At 39.1% G+C, this 13,745-nt stretch overlaps 1 long non-coding RNA gene across 1 annotated transcript in view; it reads left to right on the top strand.

Annotated features, from left to right (window-relative positions):
• LOC106483413 (uncharacterized) overlaps nucleotides 1-13,745 on the top strand; it is a 37,641-nt gene extending 23,896 nt beyond the window's left edge. Inside the window, exons 3-4 of the long non-coding RNA XR_001292384.1 lie at nucleotides 4,050-4,206; nucleotides 13,677-13,745. This is a non-coding gene — a long non-coding RNA (uncharacterized lncRNA). The remainder of the gene's footprint in view (nucleotides 1-4,049; nucleotides 4,207-13,676) is intronic.

The raw sequence follows: 13,745 nt of genomic DNA, 5'->3' as shown, positions 1-13,745 counted from the left end.
GGGAGCAGCAATTCAAAAAGCTAAAGCCAGGGAAAACATTGGCAGAGCAGGGAATTGCCAGATGCACTGTATGGGATAGGGCAATGCTGTACTCAAAGACATGTAAATGAGAACGGGAAGATTTTTAGTCCCCGATGGGACCTTCCCAATACTGTAATCTGTGACTCCAAACCTCTACATTGCCTTGATTTTATTTCTGCTTTTGTTACAATGAAAGTATCTTCAGAGACTTTGCATAACGTATCAAAATACCTAAGTATTTGTGTATTTTTAGGAATACGTTAATTTGCTATGTTAAATTTTATAGAATGAAATGGAATGAATAGAACAGAATAGAAAATATAGCAGTTTTTACTTCTGCTTAAAGAAACAGATCTCCCCCAATTTGAGAAATTTGACAGGAGTGCCACCTTGTGGGAAAAGAGGTGCCTTTTGCTCCCACACGTTAGCAAGCAGCACAGCCCCTAGCGTGGGACCACACGGCCTCTCCTGCATATTTCTCCTTTGTAAAAGGCTGATTTGTGATTATTTTGCTGGCAGCATTTGCTATCACTGTAGATAGTTTTCCTTGAGGCAATGGTACATCGGGTGTACCAAAAACTGACAGTGTTTTAAAAGTGACAAGATTTGCTTAATGTCAAAAAAAAAAAAAAAAAAGCAAAATCAGCCCTCTCATTATAAATTTTCTAGCTGATACCCTGTTATATTTCTTTCTGTTTTTTCCCCCTCTGTGACTTTTTTTTTCCTTCATCTTATCTTCTACAGTTAGCATCATAAGATTTTCATCTTACCACCGCTGAGGCCATTTCCAAGGCAGTAAGGGGACGTTAGCTTCCCCATCTTGGAGAAATAACACTTTCTAAGCCAAGAAAGTATGACAAACACAGCCTCTCCCTCTCTTTTTTTAATTGCTCTTTTGTTGGCCAAGAGACCAGATCAAGACCTAAATAACCAGTTTTGTTTGTGTAAGTGCCAAGCATGCCCCACCACCCTTTCCACAGCCCCAGGGGGCTGGCAGGAACAGCTGACCAGGCTGCCGTGAGGCATTACATTCACACCCTCCCTTCCTTGTGGGGCTTGGTGGTGGGTCCGATGTGTCAGCAAGACACTTCCACTTACCCAGGTGGCTTAGGAAAGAGTAGACTAACATTTGGGTCCCCAGAAAAACATACTGTACAGCAGGGGACCAGGTGGCTGCTCCTAGCAAGCTGGAGGAAGGCTGTGTCCTCTTCTCGCCAGGCCTTCGGCTTGCCATTTAGTCTAAGGCTCAGGGAGCAAGATTTTGCGGTTAGGTGGGGAGGGCTGGTCAGACTGGAGGGGTCCCTCTCTCAGGAAAACAATTAGACTATCATTTTATCCTCTCCAAAATAGCCATCGCCCCAGATTTGATGATGGATACAGGGAAAATATTTTCCTGGCACAGCCAAGGTGTTTTCATAATGGAAACCTCAATATTATTCAGACACCGAGGCCCTGTGACACAACTTCAAAACCAAATGCTGGCCTATTTTCTTTGCCCCGTATTTGCTTCAGTTCTCATTTTTCACCGTTTTCCCTTCTCGAAACGCAGAAGCTCACACAAGCTAGAGTCTTATGGGCTTTGTCTCTCGGTTTTATTACCTACTGCCAAAGCCTTTTCTCTCTCCCTATTTAAGCCAATTGCACGTGGCAGTGGCAGTGCTGCTAGGCATAACTAGCTTGGCAAAGTTTACCTTAGCAGCTATTTACTGTAATTTGTGAGGGAGATTGGAGACACTTCAGTTGTTTGACAGCTGCTTTGCAGTCAATCAAAAGTAGAGAAGTAATTTAATTCCATGGTGACCCCTGCAGAGAAAGCCTTTGAACACAGTCTTATAAAGAGGGAATAGCATGGTCACCAGAATGAAGCAGCGAACAGGAGAGGCGGTTTGATTGTGTGGTTTTTCTCCAAACGCATGCCTTGCTTGTTATTCATGCATTCAGTACAGGAGGTCGCCTACCCATCTGTTATTGAGGAAGGCATTGGAAATCACAGTTGTGTTGCTGCAGTAATGCCAGCAGGAAGAAAGAGTAATGAAAACTCTGATGAGAGTGTTAATAATTGTGAATTTTGTATGCAAAAATATGGCAGGAGGTAGTTTTCCAAATAAGGTATCAACATGATTTTCCCATATGTGTTTCTCTGCTGCTGGCTTTTCTAGGTCTAACCTCTGGCAAAAGGCAGGTTTAAAGGGCTGCTGCCCAGACCCTTTAGAAAATGTTTCCTTCCAGGGCTGCTATCACAGCACAGTAGTCACCTTACAAGTCAGCAGCTTTTCCAAGGGAGGGGAGATTAGGTCGCTTCTTCTTCTTGTCTTTTAATTAGGTACATGGGAAGCTTCTGAATGAATCCAGCCTGCTCATTGCGGGCTTCCACTCTGAGTTACGCTCTGCTTAACATGGGTAGTGAGATGCAATGATACTTTGCTTGATAGAAGTTGCAATTTTATTTCCAAAAGAGAGACTATTTAATTCATAAGACGAGAGAAAGCTGACTGTTCGAGCAGGCAGAGCTCCTCACTGGTAATATGAATAAAATGAATAATGATCTTCCTGTCACTCCACCAAATGTCTAGCAGCCTTCCCAGAGGAGCAGGAAGGGTGCAGCTACTTTTACAGGCCCCTAAAATGACAGGTAGAGGAGTGAAACACCAGGCTACCACTTAGGGACTCCTCCATATTGCACATTACTCTGTTAAAGTGTAAATCTGGCTGTTATGACTAGGTATTTAAAGGAGAAGTAAATGCCTTTGAAAATGTATTGTCATTTAGATACCCCAGTTCAGGCCTTACATGCTCAAAATCAACCCAATGTCTTGGGGCTGGATAAGTCTTGCCTCATTAGTAACACGCTCAGCTGCCTGGTACGTTATTTGCAATTGCTCATATAACCTTTTATTATTTATTAATGCTATTATTAATATAGTTCCCAGATCTAGTCCCCTAGCACTAGATTTTGGAGAAATAAAGACCAAAATCAGCTTATATATACAGAAAAGTTTCTGAAAAAACACTTTTCTTCTGCCTCCAGGGTTTTGTACAAAGACGTTTTAATATGCTAGTGGTTCCAGTGTCTAAAAACATATATATAGTGCAGATTAAGATATATATAAACGTGCAGATAAGTTATAAATTACAAGTAAATTTTCTAGTAGTGCAAACACTGTAATAGTTACCACCTAGAAAATTCTGCAAAATTTTTCAACAATTCATGTTTTGATGTATAAAGCGTTATCATTATATTAAAAGCTCTGCTAAAGATTCAGTGCTTTCATTTGCACCTCTGTTCGATTAAGCTTTTTTGTTGGACCATCACTTTTTTCAGCAGTTAACAATCTTTGCACTTCATCTAACATCTTTGATGTCCCACTTTGATTCAGAGAAATTGAAGTCAGATGGTGAGGTTTGAAAAGGTGCTATTCTTATTAAATGATGAAGTTATTCTGGTTCAGTTTGTTCAGCGATAGGTCTCTTTTTGGCTAATTGGTCTGAGGCAAAAGTAAAAGTGGCTAGTAGACATCATAAACGTGACAGGAAAAATATGCCCCTAATACCTTTTAGTGGTCTAGTAAACTTTTCTGAAGTTTCTTCTTTCTTCTTTTTTAGAGCTGTAAACATCAGAAGGAGGCTTTATTAAATTGCTTTTACCTCAAACTGCAGGGGGCTTTAATGAAAAAAGGGAAAATGTTTGAAACTGTTGTGCCTTTGTTCTTTATAAAAGGAAAGAACATAGAGAAGTCAATCAACCATATTTTAATAACTGGGCTTATTAACTTCACAGTAGCAAGAAAGGCCTGACTACCTATTTACCTGTAGTATTCAAGATCTTTCTGCATTGTAAAAGGGGTGTACTAGAAGGGGTTCTCTGAACTGTTTAAAAGGATCCTAAGAAATTTCATATTTTACATGCTTGAAGAAGCACATAAAAGTACAAATATCTTATTGTGAAAATGTCAGTCAGTAATATAGAACATCTTATATATAAGATCTAAGAGGAGATTTACAGATTTTCTTTGGCTAATGTCTTGCAGACTTTTAGGTATCACAGTGACATCTGGAAGAGTATCTGCACATCTCAGAGTACCTGAGTCAATAACAGCATCCTCTGGAGCTCCTGTGTGGATCTGAGGGATCAACCTGTACTAATGATGGACGGTGATTAAGGCATCTTCTCCAGCCGGAGAGCAAGTAACATGGCACATCTTGCATGCACAGAGCTGCACTGTCTTCTCTCTTCCTTCTACTTTCACCACCACCACCACCACCTCCAGAAAAAAGTTTCAAGAAACAAAAGGCTTTGCCATACTGCTGTGGAGTGGCTGTGCTATGCCTCTGCTTATGCCTAGCCTTGCCTGGGAGAGTACTGATTGCACGGGGTGAGCCATCCCTGCCTTTCAGTGCACGGCCACTTCAGTTTACAAGGTGGTGTGAATGCATGCTGTACATAGCTGGTGTGCCTTTCCCATATGAATGAGCAGAGGAACAAAGATATTCACCGTATATGTTTTTAGAGTCAGAAAGGATGTGTTCCATACTTTCTAAGTCTTTTAAAAATTACAACTAATGGTGGTGTGAAATCAGACATAGCAGATCCTCTATGACCTCGATTTTAAGGCCTATTTCTCCCCTCACAAATGAAATAAATGCTTCATTTATTGCCTTCTAAATTAAACAGTTGTCAAGATATCATAGAATTCTCTGTGGAGTCTGTGTTGTAATTGCAAATGATGATCTGAAATTCTCTGGTATTGCCTCTGGGAGGAGGGTTGTGTTTTTTGCACCAGTCTGTCCATGTTCTGTGCGCACTCTGGTTTCTTACTGCTTTGTGTTGTTCCTTCTTGAACAGTCATCAGTGCTGCACAAGAAGGACATGTGGTTTTGAGAGCTTCTGTATCAGGCTCTGTGCTTGACTGTTTTTTCTTGCCACTGCTGCAGGATCTCATACAACTATTGATTGCAACTCATAGTATGGTATTCACTGGAACTGCAGTTCCTAGTGCGTACTGTAAGATCAAAGCAGATATTGTGAACAAGTTGATTGTACATTGTTTCATTTTTTTCTATCATGTATCAACTGATCTCCTGAATCATCTAAGCTCTTCCCAACCTTTGCTTTGGTGATTTCTGTAACTCAGCCATGTAACCAGGCAATATCACTTGTATTCTGCAATAATTAGTGACTTTAGGGCTAGAAGGTTTTCTAAAGTTTCTGTGGTTACCTGTGTGTCTTGACTGCTAGTTTAACAGGAGTCAGTCTGAACAGCGAGTTCTTTTCATCCTTAATTCAGTGAGTAAAGCTGGCATCTTTTTCACCTTTTAAGTCATTAGCTATTGTATGCTTCCAGTATATTTATGCTGCTGCTCCAGACCTCTGCTGAGCTAATAAGCAAAGTTGTTTTCCCCTAGTATTTTTACCCTTTTCCTACCTATATGATATCTTATAAATTGTTCCAATATGTTGTGACTGCAGTTTTATTTTCTGCAGGCTTCTGCAGTTATTCTCTGTATCACTTGGGTTTAGATCTTACCCTTGTGCCCAATTGTTATTTCTTTGCCCTCTGCTTGCCCAAATACAGGGAAATTCCACGTGGACAGTACAATCGGAAACAAGTATCTTCATTTATCGTGTTATTATTTATCATGTTTATCAAAGCAACTGTTGTTAAAAGCAGTTGTGTGTTATTAGCATCACTGAAAAATCAGATTCTGCTCTTGCTTGTTAGGTCCTGAGAAATGGTCAGATAAAAGTGTCAGGAGCTTGAAAGGTCTAAGCAGAAAGATAAAAAATATTAGATTGGAGTGAAAATGCATATTCCCCTTAAGGCTACTCATCCCTATGAAATAAAGACTCACTGGAAGAGAAATACCACTGCTGGAATGGTGTTTTAATACATCTACAATATTTTAGGAAGCATTCCCCCACCACTTTGGTTTCTAAAACATTTCAGAATTTCCTGCACAATCTGGAATAACTATAGGAATTAGGAGATAGGATTTAGTCTGGAATAATTAGGAGATAGGATTTTCGTGTTATAGACAACCACTGTTAAAGGCATAGAACTATAGCTACATGGTAATATAAAAAGCCATCAAGCCTGAAGTCCTGTTTTAGAGAATACTCTATTGTAAGCACGTGATAATTTGTTTTAAAGGTACAGACAAGATGACACTGAATCATTTTCATTTCCAACCATATATTTTACTGATTTTTTAATGGATTTTGTTAGGAATAGGAGAAAGTGCTGAAGAATGTAATCCATAGTAGAAGATTTAACAACAAGTGCATTTTAGGAATTTTCATAGTAAATTACCATATTTTCCATTTACATTTGATGTAAAGTTATAACTTGTGAGCAGACAGGGCATAAAAGAGTTTGAGGGTTAGTGTAAGAAGACGAGCTCTCTTGTTTCATCATCATAATGTGATGTCTGCCCTCTGTTATTGAGGCAAGGCTGATGGTTGATTATTTGTAACATTTTTCTGTCTTTTGTCAGATCATAGCTGTATGTTGGTTGGGCTTGTCCTTGTAACAAAAACTATGAATTGCTTTTATTGCTAATCACTGGTGTGGTTCCGTGTCCTTAACTTACTGATAAGTGATTATTGACTGTAACCCGGAGACTGATCCTACTAAGTTATTAAATTCTAAAAGGCAGTTGAATCAGTAGTAAATATTGCTTATATAACACAACAAATTAAGCAACAAAACCATTGCTTAATTAAGCAACGAAACAAAATGCAGGTTAGAAACTACTGAAATTAAGCCTTGATAAGCTTATGTTTATCTGGAAGATCAAATTAAGCCAACAAGTAGGTTCACTGATTATATGGTATATGCCGCCTAGGAATAGGTGAAGCTAATTACTAAAAGAGTAGTGGCTCCACTGAAATGTTTATTTCAAGGGCCAGAAGGCGCCTGCATTACCAAATGATGTTCCAACCTCAACTATGAGGTAGTGAGGTAGAAGAATTAAGATGATATAGTACTGAATACTAGACGGTGTCAAAATAACATTGTCCTGCATAGGCTACTGCTTTTGGGGGGATTTTCCCCCAATCTTCAGACAAATTCTGGCCCTACAAGGGCTTTCAGGCATTTTGTTGGAATGCATTTCCCCAGAAGGGAGATAAAATGACTAAAAACTGCAGGAGGGAGGTGGAACAAAAACAAATAAAAAAAACCCTAGTAGTAATTAAGAGCAGGACGTTATAGGGAAATGCCAGTCCCCAGTCAGGAGCACATTTGCATAGTAAAAAAAAGGGCTTGGAGTTCTCCGCTCAGGGAGCTGGCACAGCCACAGCTGGCCAGCAGTCACTCCAGCAAGTCTCTGGGGATGAAAGCAGCAAGGCAGTATAGGTAAAAGACAACTAGATTCTCTAAAGTTTAGGTGTAGAACCAGGGTCTGTAACAGGAGGTACTGTTTTTTGAGTCTTGGATGGAAGTGCAAAGGAATATTGAAAAGTTTCATCCACAAGAATACTCAGGGATGCCTTGCTCTGAGAAACCAAATTATATGGGTTTATTCTGTATGATCCAGACTTTATTTTACCTTAAGATACTATTTACTTTGCACTGAGGACAAAAGCATGAGAATCAAGAGTCCTGAAGAAAGTTCTGGGGAAGTCACACAGGCCACTGTTATAGGTGGTCTGGGGGTGAAACCAAACCTAGCATTTTTACATTTCATCTTGCAGCATTATAGTGCCTTTCTGTGGAGGAGATAAAAAAGAGAAACAGGCCTCAAACATTTGCTAATGAAAGATCATGAAGTAAATATTTGCTTTGCTAGAGAAGTCATTCAGCTTTAGCTACATCCTCCTCTACTGAAGTCTAAAGCAAATTCAAATTGCCTTCTCAAATGAAGATAAGAGTCTATGATTGGAAAACTAACAACATATTGGCTGAATTTGTTAGCATACTTATTAATGCATCAGCCTCTCCATCCCAGAAGTCCCACATATGTTTGTCATGAAACCACTGTACAGTGTGTTAAATAGCCCATTCTAATTATAATCTAGAAATGCCAGGAAAGTGAAGCTAATCCAAAGGAGCTACTATTAAGTCATCTAACATGGCAGTATACGCCATGAGGTAAAATCGCCTGGATGCAGACTAGCAACAAGGGAAGTATTATGTGGTGAGGTCGTGCCATTTTTTTCCCCTTTTTAGCCAACAAGTTAGAAGCTCATTTGAAAAGTCAGCTTAATTTGATGTACTGATGTGGCGATGCCAACCTGGGCTGCATTTAATTCTCAGCAAGCAAATCTTACAAATCTGAAGTCCAAAATCTTTGGTGATGCAAAGCAGTTATTTCACAAACTTATTTCATTTGGTACCTAAAAATCTATAGCTTAGAAGATAATATCTCTGGGTTGTGTTTTCATTATATTTTAAATGCACGTTACAAGTAGTGAATAAATATGCTTCTATTAGACAAGTAGTGTAGGAGAGAAGTTGATCTTTCTAGGCAATTGAAAACCTGGCAATTGATCAAATGTAAAGGCTGTGTGGACTCACACTCCAAATGAACAATTGATAAACAGTGCGTAACATTTGAAAAACTAAAATTTGGGCAGTTTACAGCTTTGATCCCTCATTCCTCTGTTGCCCAATTGCACCCTGGGCTAGAAATGCATCTGCTTTTTGATGCAGGGCTCTTGCTGTCTCCTCTGCAGTCCTCTGTCTGACTAGACACTTGGCACTGTGGTTAACAAGGTCCCTTGGTCTTCTGCATTCAAGGATTAATTTTTCACAGCTTAGATGTGTTTTTTTTTTTGCTTTGGTACCAAGCTCATGTCTAAAGAAATGTGCTAGAGAGATGAGGAAAATGACAATGTGATGCTAGTGCATGATATACCAGATATTGATAAGCTGTGAGGGAGAGAGCCTTTACTGAGACACATGTTGGCTTTGAAAATATGGAAAAGTAGATGACAACATGATTTTATTTTCTTCTCTGTACTTTAATGTTTTTTCCCTTAGAGATCACTACTTGTAGTAAGAGGGTCTTTTCTTTCCCTTGTCTGATGATTGATTAATTCAGTGTTTTTTATCATAATTTTGAATATTTTCCAGACCCCAGGAGCCCATCCTGCCCTACTTGTACATGTGAAAAATGGTGATGTTGCCCATATTTGTGCCTGGAAGTATTAGAAGCTATGAACCAAAACTCATTTGGGTTATTTGTTAACCCCATTAAGTCTTATATGAATCCCAAAACACTATCTGTCTCAGTGTCTGAATAACATACAGTCATGTACTGAGTGAAAAATATGTATGTCTTACAGTGCTGTTAGTTATATGATCACCTGGTATTTTTTTCTCACAGAGTCCAACCTTCCTTCACTCTGAACAGTGGATTGTTGCAATTCACTTTTCTGCTTCTGCTTCTCAATATTCATCCCCATCCTCCTCTCTAATTTATCTTTCCCCTTGTCCATATGTCCCCGTAATCTTCTGCCCACTCCTTAATGCACCATGACAAAGACTTCTCTGGGGAGTTTAGCTTTCAAATCTTCTAAGAAGTCTCTACAGGACAAGTGGGAATTGGAGATTTTTGATAGCTTTGTTGTTTGTTCTGATATGAAAAATTGGAGAAGAGCTGTTTTTGACATCAGAAAAACCTTCTCACAGTTACCCAGTTTGAGCTCTCTTCCAAAGCAAAGAAACTGTAACATTTCTTAATAAAACGATTGCCGGATTTTTTTAAATGAGAAAATCAACATATAATATCCAATTTTAGCTGAAGCTTTCAAAAAATTAAATTACATAAAGATTAATGAACTAGAAGTAAATGACACTACTTGTTGTAACTGTAAATATTGCACAGTCTTAACCGTAGGCATCTCTACCTGTGCTGTCACCAGAACAGCACTCCCTAACTATGGAGATATGGGTGCTTTCCCCTTACCAGCAGAATTGCTTGTCTCAGCAATTCCATTGCTATAGGCAGTTTGTTTTGAATGATTCACCAGATGGGACTTCTACTACTTTTCTGGAGAGAGTGTGCTTTGGTCTTAGAAATCATGAAAATACAAGCTGAAGTGTTCCCTGATGAATTTTCAAGGTCATTTATCTGAACCTTTTATTTTCTTCATGCACTTCAGTTACATGCTTTTGCTTGCTTTGTTCTCAAGGTACGTTGAATATCTGAATGTGCTGGAATTTAATTTTAGTCTTATTTCACCTCATCATTGCATTCCCATTCCTTCGAATCCTCCTTTTGAAAGAATTTTGTTCAGCTGTCTCCAGCTTAAAAGACTCTTTCAACCCTGCTATTGGTGGGCAGGCACATTTCAGGTACTTACCTATGTACTAACCTGCCCTTGTTGCCTGAGGAAGAATTGTGCTCTGAGGAAAAAGTTGTCTGCCGGGCACTTTGTTTCTTTCTTGCCTCTTACGAACTTACAGCAGCGGTACCCACTGTAGACTGTACCTTGGATCTGCTTCTTACTCAAGCATCCTGGAACCATTGGAAGAGCAGTGGGTGCAGAGGTGACATAAGTTCAAAACAAATTGGTCCCCTTCATGGAAGAAAAAGCCACCTAAGTCTGCCAGATACAGTGGCTAATATATAACAACTGGTCTGGCCCATGAAGGCCTGAGCCAAATGATACTCAACTTGGAAATGTATATGTGAGAAAAAAATACCACCCTTGATGTTATAAAAAGTTTACATTTTTTTGATGCTCTTTGAACAATCATTACAAATTTCCTGCTGATTAATGTCATTTGCCATTGAGTTATTTCTTAAGAAGAGATGCTGTACTAGTAATTCCTTGCTTAGGCTGTCCCGTGTTCACCAGTTCTTTGGTGAACTATAGTTCAGGGCACTATTTAACTATTTACTATTGCAAATGTAAGTTATTTTGGAATAATTCTGCTCTACTCTTGAGGGAGAAAAGCCTCACAGCGCCTGCTCTGGTGTTATGTCTTTGATCATGCTAAGTTTTGTTGTGGCTCATTGCTTTATGACATATTTTGCCTTGCTGTTATTTGTCCCCCACTGCTATCTTGCAGTGTTTTACAGTGAATTCTAGCAATATTTTATTCATTCCTGCCACTTTTTTGTTCAGAATTTTTTTTGCTCAGAATTTTACTACTTTTTTTCAGTTAGCCAGTGGGCTCTCCACATCTGCTCACTCAATATTTTATTTTATCATTAGCAAGTTCTGTGTCCTTATTAACATTTTTCCAGATCATTGGTATGTTAAGTGCACAAGATGATTAGTTCAGTTGGTTATCCTTGTGACACCTCATCTGCCATCTTGATCTGGATAAAGGCATTGCTTATATAAATGCTTTAAATATCTCCTGTGTGTAATGACCTTGTTGAATTCTTTTTTTCTTTCATTACACTCTTCTCCACATAGTATCCATATGGTATCCCAAAGGTGGAAAGATACAACTGTGCATTTGTTAGGTGTTTTGTTTTTGGTTTTGGGTGGAGATTTAGGAGAAACAACTTTTCCCTCTTGCTGTGTTTGGAGCTATTCTGATCTTTTAGGATCAGAATAGACAGAAGGGGTGAGGACCACAGTGTTAGCAGCAGTTCTCAGGTGCATTCTGGTTAACTGAACAGGGAAGCGAAAGCAGGGATATTAAATGCTCTAATCCTCCTTGTGCCCTATTGGCTCCAGCTGGTCACATCTGACATTTGCCCTGTCTCTGGCATCACTATCATCACATTTTCATTTTTGTCCTCCATATGCAAACATAAAGGAGTTCTGTAGTTTCCTGCCCTACCAGTCATCATGCATATATACTCAGAACTCAGTCTGCCTTTCTGGATCAGCTGGTAACATACTCTTTCCTGTTCTCCACCCTCTTTCTCTGTAGCTACACAGAGCTCTCTGCTATTGTTTCTATTAGCTCAGTCATTGGGTGGTTTCTGAGGCATCTTTCAGAGAGATACATTTAAAAAACATCCTTCTAGGGCATGACTTCTGCTTCATATATAATCATTTAGTATATGCAGAATTTAAACAAACAAGAAGATATTCTTTAAAAGTCCTTCTGGTTCTAGCATAAAGACACACTTCCAAAGTGTTTTTTTCTGTGTTATGCATTGGCAGTCTCTCACACTCAGCCAGTCATTGTGGTCTTAACAAGCTACTGTTTTCAGCAAAATAGTTCATCAAACTTGGCCTCCAGCATTCTTAATGCATATTTTGTTTTGTTTTGTTTTCTTTTCTTTATGGTCCACGCAGTTTTACCATGTCCTGCAGATATAATAAGTATAGAGCTTACTACTTGCCATGTGATTTATGACTGAGTTTATATGTAAATTTTTTAAACTAAGAAATCATCTTGATCTACTCTGATTTCCAAGAATTGGTATGCTATGGCAGCATGCTCTCCAGATGCCACAAAGCAGTTCCAAATCCAAAATCTGATGCTGATATCGAGAAAGGTCACTCTTCAGCCAAATTCCCTTTTCTCATGCAGGTACCATCTTATTATTATTTAAGAAACTAGCCAATTATATGTGGGAGCCTTCTATTTGTCAATTTAAAATGGCACCCAAAGACTTCAGGAGAGAGCGGGTGCCTGCAGGGTGTTGCACAGTGCTGGATAGAGGCTTTCAGACTAGCTTTACACTGAGGATTGGCGTACATGATCTTGGGTCCACGCTGACTTGCTTTGTTGAATGTCACCACACCATGGCCACATAGGCAGAACCAATGCAAATTGTTTCAAGAGTCTGGGTGCACAAACTGTTCAGGCCCTCCTAAAGCTGCTCTCCTACTTACAGGAACTCCTCCTGCTACCCCAGCTCGTACTCTGCTGCTGATGCTCCTCTTAGCAGCTGGGTCAAAAGACTTTCAAGACATGAGTGAATGCAACTCAGACGTGTGGCTGACGGTCAAATATGTATGCTGATGACAGCAGGACAAAAGTACAGTGTTTTTTTCAGAAGGGCTATGGCAATATGAAGAAATGCACAGGATTGTGCAAAACAAAATAAAATAACGCTAAATGCTATTATTTATATTATCTCATTATTATCTACTAGCTATAGTAGTCTACAATACTAGTATCTCTATAGTGCTATTGTAGGTATAGATAGCCTTAAATAATAATAGAAAGCTTTACACATCATTATTAAAAATTTGTTTAACACAAAGACAATCATCTTTAGTAAGTGGTGGTCAGGCTTTTTTGACAAGGGCCATGAAGTACTCTGGAGAAATACATTTTACTGCAATTTCATTAATCCAAGGTGGCAGATGGAAATCTTATAATCTTCAGGACCACCTAATTTCAAAGAGAATGCATCAACAGAGGTGGAGGATAGTAATCATCTGTAACATAAACAACATTTTGCCATTCTGAAATTTTGAAGAGATTAGACTTTTGGCTGCTTTAGCACTATAATTGTGGCATGAGACTGGAGAGCCAGTTTGACACTGGCAATTAACTTCTTGCTTGTTCTGGCAAAGCTTAATTTTATGTTTCTGTAAAACTGAACAAATGACTGCTGCTAATGTTTTGCTCATCAACTAGTAAGTGGAAGCCATTTAAGGCAGAAATGTAGGGTTTAGCTCCAGCTTCTGTTTCTAATGTTGCAGAAAGCTTTTGCTGCAGTTCATTAAATTCAACTTCAGGCAGTCACAAAACTGCTGGCTAATTTTTTTTTTTCTTTCCTCCTCTGAGCAAAACCTTGTGGCACCAGTTTCCACTCACCAAATGGAGCTGCAGAATCCTCCATTCTTAGGGACTGAT

The sequence above is a fragment of the Apteryx mantelli genome, chromosome 2, assembly GCF_036417845.1.
Source record: "Apteryx mantelli isolate bAptMan1 chromosome 2, bAptMan1.hap1, whole genome shotgun sequence".
Lineage (NCBI taxonomy): Eukaryota > Metazoa > Chordata > Aves > Apterygiformes > Apterygidae > Apteryx > Apteryx mantelli.
The sequence above is the reverse complement of the archived record's forward strand: the minus strand, read 5'-3'. Positions and strand labels throughout refer to the sequence as shown.